Raw genomic sequence first — 13,854 nt, forward strand, 5'->3', positions numbered from 1 at the left:
ATTTTGGGTATTAATATTCAAAACTAGTTCTAAAATTTTGGCCCATTTTTATAATTTGGAAACAAATTATTTTAATTAAATAAGTATTTTATTTAAAATTATTAAATTTAGTAATTACCATTCTAATTTAAACTCTAAAATTTTCAAAAAATTGATATTCTCACAATTTAACAGGATTAAAGAAATTTGTAATAATGAAATTTCTTATATTGAAGTAACAAACAGCCTCATTAAAAACGTAACTACTAATGAATTTCCCAAAAACTTCTGCAATATAGAAGTATTGATAAGAGAAAGTTTATCTAATTTCTAACTTCCTCTAGTGTGTTTACTTTGAATTTTAACTCAATAGATGGCGCTTCAATTATTCCTTATAATGACGTTGCATTATGACCTAACGTAGTAGGCGTGTATAGCTTTAAACGCGGGAAAATTAAATACAGTTTAACGAAGTGCAATTGCACTAACAAGTTTACATGCTTCACACTGTCTTTTAGAGTTGCTGTCTTAGTTTCATTTGGTAAGTGTTTTGCTTTCATATTTTAATGATTTTGGTTCTATGTTTTATGGTCTTTTGTTTTTTGTTTTGCTGTGATCTTATATGGAATTAAAAAAATTTGGTAATGATTTTGCTTGTTGTTTTAATTTTGTGATATTAATTTTATCTCCAAAACCTCAATTTCCTGGGATTTTCAGGTCACGAAGAGTCAATTTGCTGGACGAAAGTCAGACTCCTCGTAGAAAAAAATCCCTGGTTTGAATCCTAAGGGTAACCCTTGAGAAAGTCTTCATGCCGGATTCATTATATCTTTCTTTCTGGCTCTTTGGCTTTAAACTTAAAAATTATTTCCAATATTTATTTTAATTTTATTAAGTGCATTTGTGTTTTAGTTATAGCAGCATTAGCGCTCTCTAAATACAATGTATGTTTAATTACATAGGTTCAGTAAATATTTTGTAGGTGAATTTCATATTGATTGTTTTTGGATTGATAGTTTCTTATTTTAATAAAATAAGTATTTTACAGTAATTTTTTTTTCCCCTCTTCTCGGAGATCCTTTTGTTGAATTATGAAGTGTAGGTCGTTATTTCTATTATTTCATTTAAAAGTAGTTTTTTTTTTTATTTTTTTATTTTCAAACAAACACGGATTACTAAATTCTTCATATGAATGGATGCTATGGACGACATGAAGTAGACATTATTACTACTATTTTCTTTAAAAAATTTTTTATTTTGTATTCCTTTAAAATTCTCCGTACAATTAACAAAATGCTGTATAATCTTAAGATACTATTAGATGAGAAATTACTTTGATACATTATAGATACACATGCTTCTTGTAATTTTTTAAAAAAAGAGAAGGGCAACATTTTACTTATATGGTTTGATGTATATGTAACTATAGCTACAAAAACTTACAAAATTCATACATATTATCTTTTTTGAAATTCATACCTCTAAAACATTTTTCATTTTATGCAATAAAGAAAAAAAATGATAAGGAACAGTTTTCCAATTTTTTATTTTCAATTTTACAGGTTAAGCATTGAGCCAACATGCAAGCGATCTTTTTTTTTTTTTAATTATTATTATAGTTGGTGAGCCAAAAGTCAAAAAAGAATTTTGATTTCTTAGAAGAATTTTTTTAAAAAAATTTTGATACAGAGATTTCATTTTGTATTTGTAAATGATTTTTTTTTCTGTTAGTAAAATTATAGTTCAGTTTTGATTGGTATGATAGTAAACAGTATGGATAGTAAAACCATACAAGAAGAGAGGGAAAAAAAAAAAAAATCATTTCATTCTGAAGCACTCCGCCAATGTGTATATATTTTTGTATTGCATTTTTCGTGAGTTTGACGAACAGTTCTGATATATTTCTGATTGGTTAAAAGTCGGTCTAGATGGGCATGCATCTTTTAGTGCTGGTTAATATATTTGGAAAACAAGTAATATATATAAAAAAATTAAGTCAATTCTTACTTAGGTCACCAAAGAAATTTTTTATTTTATTTACGTTTTATTAAATAATTACCCTTTAATATTTTATATAATTTTTTTCCAGCGATCTACATGCTTCGCCGCTGACGCAATTTATTCCTAAATTTATATCCTGCTAAATATCTTATATAAGAGAAATTTTTTGAACTGAATAAGCTATATCAGAAGTCCATAAAAAGATCATATCCACTGATATGTCCTTAATTGATGCAAGTTTTTTTTAAATATTTTTTATTATTATTATTGGTTTTAAAATAATGTTAACAACGAAGTTGATTTATTAGTCAATATGACACTATCGTGCTGCCATTTATTGGTCTATTTTTTTCTCCCATATAAAACTAAAATTAATTAATTAAATTTAATTAATGAATTATTATTTGATAAAACTGTATTAACATCAAGTGTCATCCATTACAAGTTTAAAAAAAACGTATTTGAACTTGAGTGAAGGAATAAAAAGTATTTTATTAACGAATGAAAATTTGAACAAGATATATAAATAAATATATATATGGAGAGTGTGAACTAATAGTAGGAATTGGAAAAAGGGATCTGTTTTACATAATTGATGCTTATTTGAAATTCAGTTAGTGAAAATGATGTTCTTTGAAATAAGAATTAGATTATATTTTACATTGATTTTAGTTAAAAGAGTAGAGTAATTTTTCAAATAAAGTTAAGAATGTAGCGTACAATAATTAAAGATAATAAAATAAAGTTCTGAAAACATTAGAAACATCCGAAAAACGTCAGAGAAATTTCTTGAAAGAAAAAAACCTGGAAATGTCAAGGAAATACAAACAGCAGAAATGCTGGCAACACTGTCTAACCACTTTATCATCATTTAAGGGATTATTGAAAAACGACATATTGAAAACAACACTAATATTGACTTCGGTTCAAATTTCTGTTAATTAACCACTTTAAATATTCATTCATCGATAAGAATGATTTGAATATTATTACAACAATGAAAATATTATTATTATTGCTATTGTTGGAACAAGCTGAATGTTGAAAAATGAGGGGGGGAAATTCTGGTATAAAATAAATATTCGTTCAACAATAAAGATGATTTAAGTTTTATTACAATAATGAAAATATTATTATTATTGCTATTGTTGAAATAAGCTGAATGTTAATGTTGAAAAATGGAAAAAAAAAATCTGTGATGAAATAAATATTCGTTCAACAATAAAAATGATTTGAGTTTTATTACAACAATGGAAATATTATTATCAAATATACTTGAAGAAATCTTTAAAAATAAATTAAAATTGCATTTTTATAACAGTTTAATTGTACTATAAAAAGAGTTCACTGTCCAGTCGCATATGATGGATAGTCTCTCTTTATGGCTCAATACCTAATAAACTACTGTAAAGTAATCTAATTTTAATTAATCTTGAAAGATTTCTTCAAGTATATTTAATAATAATATTTTCATTGTTGTAATAAATTCAAATAACTGTTTTTTCTGTTGAACGAATATTTATTTCATCCCATATTTTTGCTGTAAAGAGCCATATTGAGCCATAAAGAGAGACCGCTGTCCAGTCTTCTGGGATGAATAATCTACAGGTGTCTTTGTTTACTAATGCAGGTCCGCGGATGCGACATTCTTTGGAGTTGTGACTCTTGTTTCAAGAGATGAAAGATTTATGCCGTCTCAAAGGTATCTGGATGTGGGAGGGAGAAAAAAAAAACGACTCCAAGAAGAGTTTGGATTGAGAAAGAGATCCGAGAGCCGGCAAAACTTGCTTTCTCTCTCTTTATTATAAACTTGGAACTTTCTTATTGCAACTAGCGAAGCATTCCGATGTTCCTATGAATTTCTTTGTGCCTTTTTTTTTTTAAATGAAATCTCTGAATAGCATGAAGCCATATTGGGAAACGTTCAATAGTCATGTTGATGATGCAATAAAATTGATTTACTGGTTGATTGATTACTGGTATTTTGTTGTGCGTTCTTGTGAAGTTCAAATCTGGATCTCATTACGTTACAGTAGCATTGAAAAATTTTCTTTGGAGTCTAAGGTTAGAGTAAAATTTGCTTCTGCTATGTAATATTTTCGCGTAATATTATTAGAGAACTTCGAAATTTGCTGAATGTTCAATTATTTATATTAAAAATCTTTTTAAAAAAAGCAGTCCCGACCTATACATTTACATGTTTTTTATATTTATGAATTTATACGTATTATTACTTTTTCAAATGCTTTTGCCAAAATTTTCTTACATTATTATGATAAAAAAATAATTAAACACAATTTAATAAACGGTTGGAGATATATTGATGATTTACTTTTGTTAAGTTCAAATGTTAAGTTACAAATGTTGTTATTAATTGTTATCCAAAAGATTTAGTTTTAACTGAAAAAAAACGAAAATTCACTTAAAACTAACTATCTAGATTTAAAAATATAGAAATTTCTAATGAAAAAACTTTAATAGGTATTTACGATAAAAGGGATGAATTTAACTTTAAAATAATTAAACTTAGTAATTACCATTCTAATTTAAACTCTAAAATTTTCAAAAATTTGATATTCTCACAATTTAACAGGATTAAAGAAATTTGTAAAAATAAAATTTCTTATGTTGAAGCAACAAACAGCCTCATTAAAAATTTAACTACTAATGAATTTCCCCAAAACTTTTGCATTATAGAAGTATTGATGAGAGAAAGGTTATCTAATTTCTAACTTCCTCTAGTGTATTTTCTTTGAATTTTAACTCAATAGATGGTGCTTCAATTATTCCATTTGACGACGTTGCATTATGACCAAACGTGATAGGCATATATAGCTTTAAACGCGGGAAAATTAAATATAGTTTAACGAAGTGCAATTGCACTAACAAGTTTACTTGCTTCACACTGTCTTTTAGAGTTGCTGTCTTAGTTTCATTTGGTAAGTGGTTTGCTTTCATATTTTAATGATTTTGGTTATATGTTTTATGGTCTTGTGTTGTTTGGTTTTAATGTGATCTTATACGGATTTTAAAAATTTGTTGATGATTTTGCATGTTATTTTAATTTTGTGATATTAATTTCATCTCTAAAACCTCAATTTCCTGGGATTTTCGGGTCATGAGGTGGTAATTTGTTGGACGAAAGTCAGACTCATTAGAGAAAAAAATCCCTGGTTTGAATCCTAAGGGTAACCCTTGAGATGGTCTTCGGGCCGGATTTATTATATCTTCCTTTCTGGTTCTTTGGCTTTAAACTTAATAATTATTTGTAATATTTATTTTTATTTTAGTTTGGTTAAGTGCATTTGTGTTTTAGTTGTAGCAGCATTAGCGATCTCTAAATACAATGTATATTTAATTATATAGGTTCAGTAAATATTTTGTAGGTGAATTTCATATTGATTGTTTTTGGATTGATAGTTTTCTATTTTAATTAAATAAGTATTTTACAGTAATTATTTGTTTTTTTCCCTCTTCCCGGAGATTTTTTTGTTGAATTATGAAGTATAGGACGTCATTTCTATTATTTCCTTAAAAAGCATCTTTTTTTGTTTACTTTCAAACATTTTGAACACTGATTACTAAACTCTTCATATGAATAGATGCTATGGGCGTCATTAAGTAGGCATTATTGCTACCATTTCCTTTTAACATTTTTTATTTTGTGTTCCATTAAAATTCCCCGTACACTCAACAAAATGCTCTATAATCTTAAGATACTATTAAATGAGAAATTACTTTGTTCCATACATTATAGATACGCATGCCTCTTGTAATTTTTTCAAAAAAATTTTCTTAAAAAGCGAAGGGCAACATTTTTCTTATATGGTTTGATGTCTATGTAATTATTGCTACAAAAACTTAAAATTTATTCATACTATCTTTTTTGAAACTTATACCTCTAAAATATTTTTCTTTTTATGCAATAAAGAAATAAAAATGATAAGCACCAGTTTTCCAATTTTGCAGGTTAAGCATTAAGCCAACATGCAAGCGATTCTTTTATTATTATTATTATTATAGTTGGTGAGCCGTAAGTCAAAACAGCTTTGATTTCTTTGAAGAATTGTTTTTATTTTGATACAGAGATTTCATTTTGTATTTGTAAATGATTTTTTTTTCTGTTAGTAAAATTATTATATATTTCTGATTGGTACGATAGTAAACAGTATGCATAGGGAAGACCCTACAAGAAGGGGGAAAAATCATTTTATTTTGAAGCACTCCGCCAAAGTGTATATATATTTGTACAGCATTTTTCGTTACTGCATTTGACAAACAGTTCTAAGATATTTCTGATTGGCTAGAAGTCTTTCTAGTCATGCATCTTTTCGTGCTGGTTAATATATTTGGAAAACAAGTAATATATATATAAAAAAATTAAGTCAATTCCTACTTAGGTTATCAAAGAAAATTTTTATTTTATTTACGTTTAATTAAATAATTACCCTTTAATATTTTATATAATTTTTTTCCTGCTATCTATACGCTTTGCCGCTGACCGTATTTATTCCTAAATTTATATTCTTATAAATATCTTATAAAAGAGAAATTTTTTGAAATGAATAAGCTATATCAGAAGTCCATAAAAAGATCATATCCACTGATGTTCTTCATTGATGCAAGTTTTTTTTTTTATTATTATTTTTTAAATGTTAACAACGAAATTGATTTATTAGTCAATATGACACTATCGTGCTGCCATCTATTGATCAATTTTTTCTTCCATATAAAACTGAAATTAATTAATTAAATTTAATTAATGAATTAATATTTGATAAAACTGTATTAATATCAAGTGTCATCCACTAAATGTTTAAAAAAACGTATTTGAACTTGAGTGGATGGATGAAAAGTATTTTATGAACTACTGAAAATTTGAACAAGATATATAAATAAATATATATAGGGAGAGTGTGAACTAATAGTAAGAATTGGAAAAGGGAACTGTTTTACATAATTGATGCTTATTTGAAATTCAGTTAGAGAAAATTATGTTTTATTTATATGAGAATTAAATTATATTTTACATTCATTTTCGTTAAAAGAGTAGAACAATTTTTCAAAAAAAGTTAATGTATTGTACAGAACTTGAAGAGATTAAAATAAAGTTCTGGAAATATTAGAAACATCCGAAAAATGTCAGATAAATATCTTTAAAAAAAAAACGTTGGAAACAATATGTATTGTTTAACTTTGAAACTCGCACATCTAAAACCCCACGATTTTCACTAATTATTAAATTTTGATGAATAGTCAGGACTGAATAATTGCTCTTCCTCCGTATATGTAGCAAGAAAAAAAGATTTAATTCTTTAAGATTGTGCTGCTCATAATATTTATATGGGAAGGCCGATTTATTTAGAAAAGAGTGTAAATGTAATTGATGACTTAATTAATGGTTTATCTCGATACTTATTTTCTCCCTTGCCATTTATTTCTTGTCTGGATGGAAATCATGTTAACAGTAAATAATTTCCAGAATGTTTTAAGATAATTGTTAATAATTTTTTTTTTTTATGGATTGAAAATTATTACTCGCATTACTTTCAAACATGGTAATAATTTTATTTTCAAATGTTATTAAATGAGATAAAATATTTAAAAATGTTTAAGTTAAAGATAAAATCTCAGCAAGGAGAAATGATGTTCAAATTACAGATTCGCTCAACAATAATAAATGATCCCATTAACTACTAGTAGATCACTAACTCAGGGATCGTCGGTTTTAAAATATTTGAATTAAATCTTTTATACTCAATTTAGTCTTGAATTCTCAATGAAGAGTTTTAAACTTGAGATTTTGATAATTTACATGTGACTTTAATATTTTAAAAGTCTTATAATATTCTGTTTATTGCGCTTACCACCTCATTAATTTACTTCCATTTCATTTAAAGTTTGAGCTTTAATTTTGATTAGGAAATTTTATTTTAACTAATACAATAACATCAAATTAAAACATAATCTTAAAATTCAAAATATTAGGATAGAAATTAGAACCATTCGTCTTTGAAAATTTATGCATATTACAATATATATGCATAAATTTTCAATGACGAATGGTTCTAATTTCTATCCTAATATTTTGAATTTTAAGATTATGTTTTAATTTGATGTTATTTATGTATTATCACGAAGGATTATTCAATTAGAATTTCTATGATTCCATAAAACTTTCAGTGTGTTGCGATAAGAAAGAAAAACATTTTCCGACTGAAAAGAGATATAATGTATTTTAGATATCCATGCAAATTAAAGTGATTATCAACAGTGTTTAAAAACAAATGAGCTTTAAACGAAAATTGCTATTAAATTTTATTTAAAATCTAAAGATAATCCTTAGCTTTCATTCGTTCTGTTGAATTAGGGCTACGAAATTTGGCACAAATATACTTTGGAAGAATGGATTATGCATCTCGTAGCGACATTTTTGAAATTTTAATTAATTAAAAAATAAGTGAAGTTTCAATATTTTTTCCCATCATAATTTTCAAAAATATAGCAGCACAAAAAGTTTTTACATCATTCTTAAAATTTAAAAAAAAAAGTATATTGTCAATGAAATTAATTTTATTGTATTACAATTTTTGTCTATTTTTAATAATCCTTAAAAATATTTTAAAATTTCTTTTAAAGTAATGTATTTCATTGTTGATATTATTTTCATTGTTACTACAAATATGTAATTCTGAATTTTGAAGTTATGGCTTATTTTTCTATCTTAGATAGGTTTCTGTTTATTTCAGGTAAAATGAACGATTAGAGTCATTGCTTTTTAGAAAAAATGAAGTGATCAGTCCAATGCTTCTAAAATATCACAAATTCCATGTCTATCAAATTTTGAAATTTAAAATTAATTTGCTAAGTACGCCAATAAGATTAAATTACATAAAATATTTAATTGAAAATTTTAGCAATGAGACTTGGCGTGAGAGCTTGTCGCCCACGGCAGGTTTTGTTAAAATAAGCCAATTGTTCAAAAATGGGGGGGGGGGGAATCTAGGATGAAATAAATAGTCTTTGTTTGAATTTTATTTTAACAATGAAAATATCATTATTATTGCTATTGTTAAAATAAGCTAAATGTGGAAAAATGAAAAGAAAAAAAATCTGGGATGAAATAAATATTCGTTCAACAATAAAAATGATTTGAGTTTTATTACAATAATGAAAATATTATTATTAAATATACTTGAAGGAATCTTTAAAGATAAATTGAAACTGTATTTTTATGGCAGTTTAATTGTGCTATAAAAAGAGTTCACTGCCATGTCGCATTTGATGGATAATCTCTCTTTAAAGCTCATTACCAAATAAACTGCTGTAAAATAATCTAATTTTAATTAATCTTGAAAGACTTCTTCAAGTATATTTAGTAATAATATTTTCATTGTTGTAATAAAACTCAAATCATTTTTTTTTTTTTTTTTGTTGAACGAATATTTATTTCATCCCAGATTTTTGCTGTAAAGAGCCATAAAGAGAGTCCGATGTCCAGTCTTCTGGGATAAATAGTCTACAGATGTCTTTGTTTACAGTTGCAGGTCCGCGGATGCGACATTCTTTGGAGTTGTGACTCTTGTTTCAAGAGATGAAAGCTATATGCCGTCGCTAGGGTATCTAGACGTGAGAAGAAAAGAAAAGAAAAAAAAAAAAAAAAAAAAAAAAAACGATTCGAAGAAAAGTTTGGGTTGAGAAAGAGAGCAGAGGGCCGACAAACCTTGTTCTCTCTCGCTTTCTTACAAACTTCGAAATTTCTTATTGGAACTAGCGAAGCATTCCGATGTTTCTATGAACTTGCTTTGCCTTTTTTTAAACGAAATCTCTGAATAATTTGAAGCCATTTTGGGAATCGTTCAATAGTCATGTAGATGATGTAATAAAATTTATTTCTCTAGTAATTTGCTGTGCGTTCTTGTGCAGTTCAAATCTGGATCTCATTACGTTACAGTATCATAGAAAAATTTTGTTTTGAATTTTAGGTTAGTGTAAGATGTGATTCTTCTGTGATGTAATATTTTCGCGTTGGGTGGGATAGCATGGTTGGTACGACGTTGGATTCGCGCCCCTTGGGTTGAGGCTTCGAACCCCACTGGCCGAAGACTCCTCGTGTGTGGGTGGCTGGCGCACGTATGAATTTGTCGCAATTCACAATGTCCTCCAGGTCGGGAGTAATACCACTGGGGGTACTGTATCAGGGTGATAGTTCTCTGATTCAGGTCTAAATTACGATCTGTGGATGAGTGAATGAAGGCCGCCCCGTAAAAAGGGTTGTGACATGTGTGAAGCTACGTCGTACTCTTCGCCCTAGATGGCGCTACTGAAAAAACAGGAGACGCACTCTTGGCTTTAAATGACTGACTTCTAAAGTTAGTGGACTGGTCTATGACAAGTGCCATTAGAAATAACAACAGCAATATTTTCGGGTAATATTATTAGAAAACTTCGAATTTTCTGAATGTTCAATTAATTATATTTAAAAAATCTAAAAAAAAAGTCGTCCCGAGGTATGCATTATGTTTTTTATATTTATGAAATTCGGTAGTTTCAGATTTAAAGATCTGTCCAGTAGAATGCTGAAATACACACAACTGCACGATCGCTTTTTTTTTTATTATTATTATTGGTTATAATAAAAATAGTAATTGAAAAAAATAATCTTGCTAGGAATTAAATCAATAATCTCCAAAAAATAAAGCTTAGAAAGACAAAGAAGAAAGATGAGAGCTAGTAATATAACATCAACTACAGATAGACTTGAAATTCTTTTAAAACCTGTTTTTCCTTTCTAACCTTATTTGCTTAATTAATTTAATCAGCTCTAAATTGGTGCTCGATCAACTTTTGGATTTTTACCCCTTTAACCCAATACTCACTTTCGATCCCTAGATTTTTTTTTTTTTTTTCCTCTTTTTCATGTTGTCTATTTTTGGTTGCAGTTTGGTTGCATACAAACGTATCATATTTAATACTTATTTGATTTGTATTTTATAAGTCACTAGTCAAACCAGCGAAAGTGATTTCCAAGAAAATTTCTCGCATACTCCCTGAGTATTATAATCTTTCCTCTCATATAAAAATCAGGAAATTTGGGCACGGTCGTGAACATCGCGAGTGCTCAGATTTTTATTTTCAGACCCTAACACATCAGTGTTTTCTACTTCGTAGTAATGAAGAAAATAGAGGGTATATTTAGGAGTTTTTGCTTTCGATCATTTGGAACTAAAATTATGGAACAGAACTAAAATTATAGAACTAGATTCCATACCAAATCTCATTTATCTAGAACGTTGTGTTTTACGTTTGCATGTATACAAATGCACATGGTGACGAAGTTTCACCTCCCTGACGGACGTGATTCAAAATTCGGTATAGATCTATATTTTTCAGGTGCTTAAACTGTATGTGGAGAAATAAGATTCATCGAGCTTTCACAGAACGGAATGGCAACGCTTGTGAGTAGCGTTACCTATGGCAACGCATTTTCAGCGCGAAAAAAGAAGATAGAGGTTCTGGTAGACGGAGTTCGATATTTTCTTCTTGTAATTATATTTTGAAAATAAGCACCATTTCTTTCTTCCACTCATTTTATAGAACGTTTTAAGAGATGAGAAGACATAAACATATTTGATATACAACATGCTGGTGCCGGAACTCATGTTTAGACGTCAATTACGTTCAATTTTGCATTCATAACGTTAAAGGAATAGAAGATTAAACTACTGAAAGGGAAATGAAAAATGGTAAGTACTTGTATTTTAGGATTTGTTAATTTACAATCAGAACTGAGAAACGAAGATTTATATGATAATATAAAGTATAATATTAATCATCCGACTGATTCCTTTGATAAATTGGGGATTCTAAACAACGAAATTCACGATTTGTTTATGGATTCGTATTATGACATTAATATTGTAGAATATGAAAATTATAATGATATATCCAAATTGTCATTCTTCAGAGTTGAAACAATATTAAATGATTCTCTTTCACAATCTGCTAATAATGCTTCGTCAGATTTTAGAGCTTTAAATTTTAATAACGTGCATCTGAATAGAAGACAAATATGATTAATTTACATACCTGCGATAAAATTAGAGCCTTTTTGTGGCGATATTGATGAATAGCAGTGTTTTGGAAACCATTTTAAATCTTCCATAGATGACAACCCGAGTTTTTCCGACATGTTTTATTTGCAAAGCTTATTTACAAATCCACCCCCTTCCCCTAAAAAAATGCTAGTTGGTGGGAACGGCGACAAGTTCTTAAAAAATTACGAAAAATATTTTGATTAATGAATATGGGAATAAGGTCAGAATAATTCAAGCCTATTTAGACACTTTGCTAAATTTGACATCAGTTCACACATCAAGACACCTTAGTTTTTAACCCTTTGTACTCGGAAAAGTAATTCGATGCATAATTATTTACCTAATACAAAGACTTGTTTATTGCTTAAAAGAATATATATATAAACTGTCTTAAGTTGAATTCTCCCGTTTAGTTAATTTGCACCTTCTTACTACTTTGCAGGTAGTTTTAACAACCAGATTTAAATAAATAAATAAAATGTTAAAAAGATGCACTGCCTTGAATAGTGAGAATTGCCATCCGAGTGCAAAAGGTTAAATTATACATATCGCATGTGATAGAAAAAAAAAGTTTACATACAAAGTTTTTTTAATAATACAACAAAAATACTTTGTATTTTTTTTACAATAATACAAAGTTTTTTTGTGAATTGTAATCGAGTTTTAACACCAAAAATTAATAGAAATTGGTTGATTTACGCTATGAAAAAGTAAAAATCTTTTGACCCGTTTGTCTGAAATTTTGAGTTATTTAGCAAACAAAATAGAAAGCGACTAGAAGAAAAAAAACAAACAATACTTTTGATTTAAATCTTTTGCCGACTGCCGCAAATTAAATTTCGATTCCGAAAGGAAGAAAAATGATATTCCATATAAAATAATAACATTTATATCACAATGTACTAATGTAAATAGCTTTGATTTTTGAGAACAAAAACTTAAAAGGATTAATTGTTGATTTTTGAGCACTAAAAAGGTTATAACAGGATATTATATTCTTATTAAAAGAAAGAGCTCCTTGCATTATGTGTAAACCGAAATATCACATAGCTATTTATCTCATCCCCCCAAAAAAAAATTCTCATAAGATATTAATGATTAAGGTAGATAGTAAATTTAACCATATACACTGAAGAGCCAGAAAATTGGTATAGCAGGTCGTATGCAAATAATAGAGGTGTTCAACCAATCAGAGTAACGGAATGCAGTCGACAGTGCGTTTATAAGACAACGGGTGTCTGAGGAGGCTATTACATCGACATTTGCTGTTACAATGGCAGGTTATCAAGATTTAAGTGATTTTCAACGGAAACTAATCGCCAATTGGAGGTGAAGGGATCGAGTAATTTTACAAATGAATTTTTCTCTGCCATAAATTTATGAAAGTCAGCCTATTTTAGCCCCCTTTTTAATAGATGTGAGGTATCATCAAGTTACAAGATCCTGGTAAATGTTTCCAGAGTACAAATAAGATATTGCTCTATTTGCCTTATAGTAGTGCACTGTCAATGCTTCAGAACAAAATTCTTATGAATTTATTCAAGAAAGGCGCACATTTTACTGGAGAGAGAAAAAAAAAAACCCTAAGTAAACTATAATTTTTATGTTTATATTTTTCTAACGTTAAATATATACATTAAAGAATATGGAAATATCTGAATTACAGAAGTATATATGTTTTTCTAACGTTAAAAAATATGGACATATCTGAATTACAGAAGTATATATATTTTTCTAACGTTAAGATAGCAAAAAAAAAAAAAAAAAAACAAAAAAC

Source organism: Argiope bruennichi, chromosome 3 (genome assembly GCF_947563725.1).
Source record: "Argiope bruennichi chromosome 3, qqArgBrue1.1, whole genome shotgun sequence".
In the NCBI taxonomy this organism is placed as follows: domain Eukaryota; kingdom Metazoa; phylum Arthropoda; class Arachnida; order Araneae; family Araneidae; genus Argiope; species Argiope bruennichi.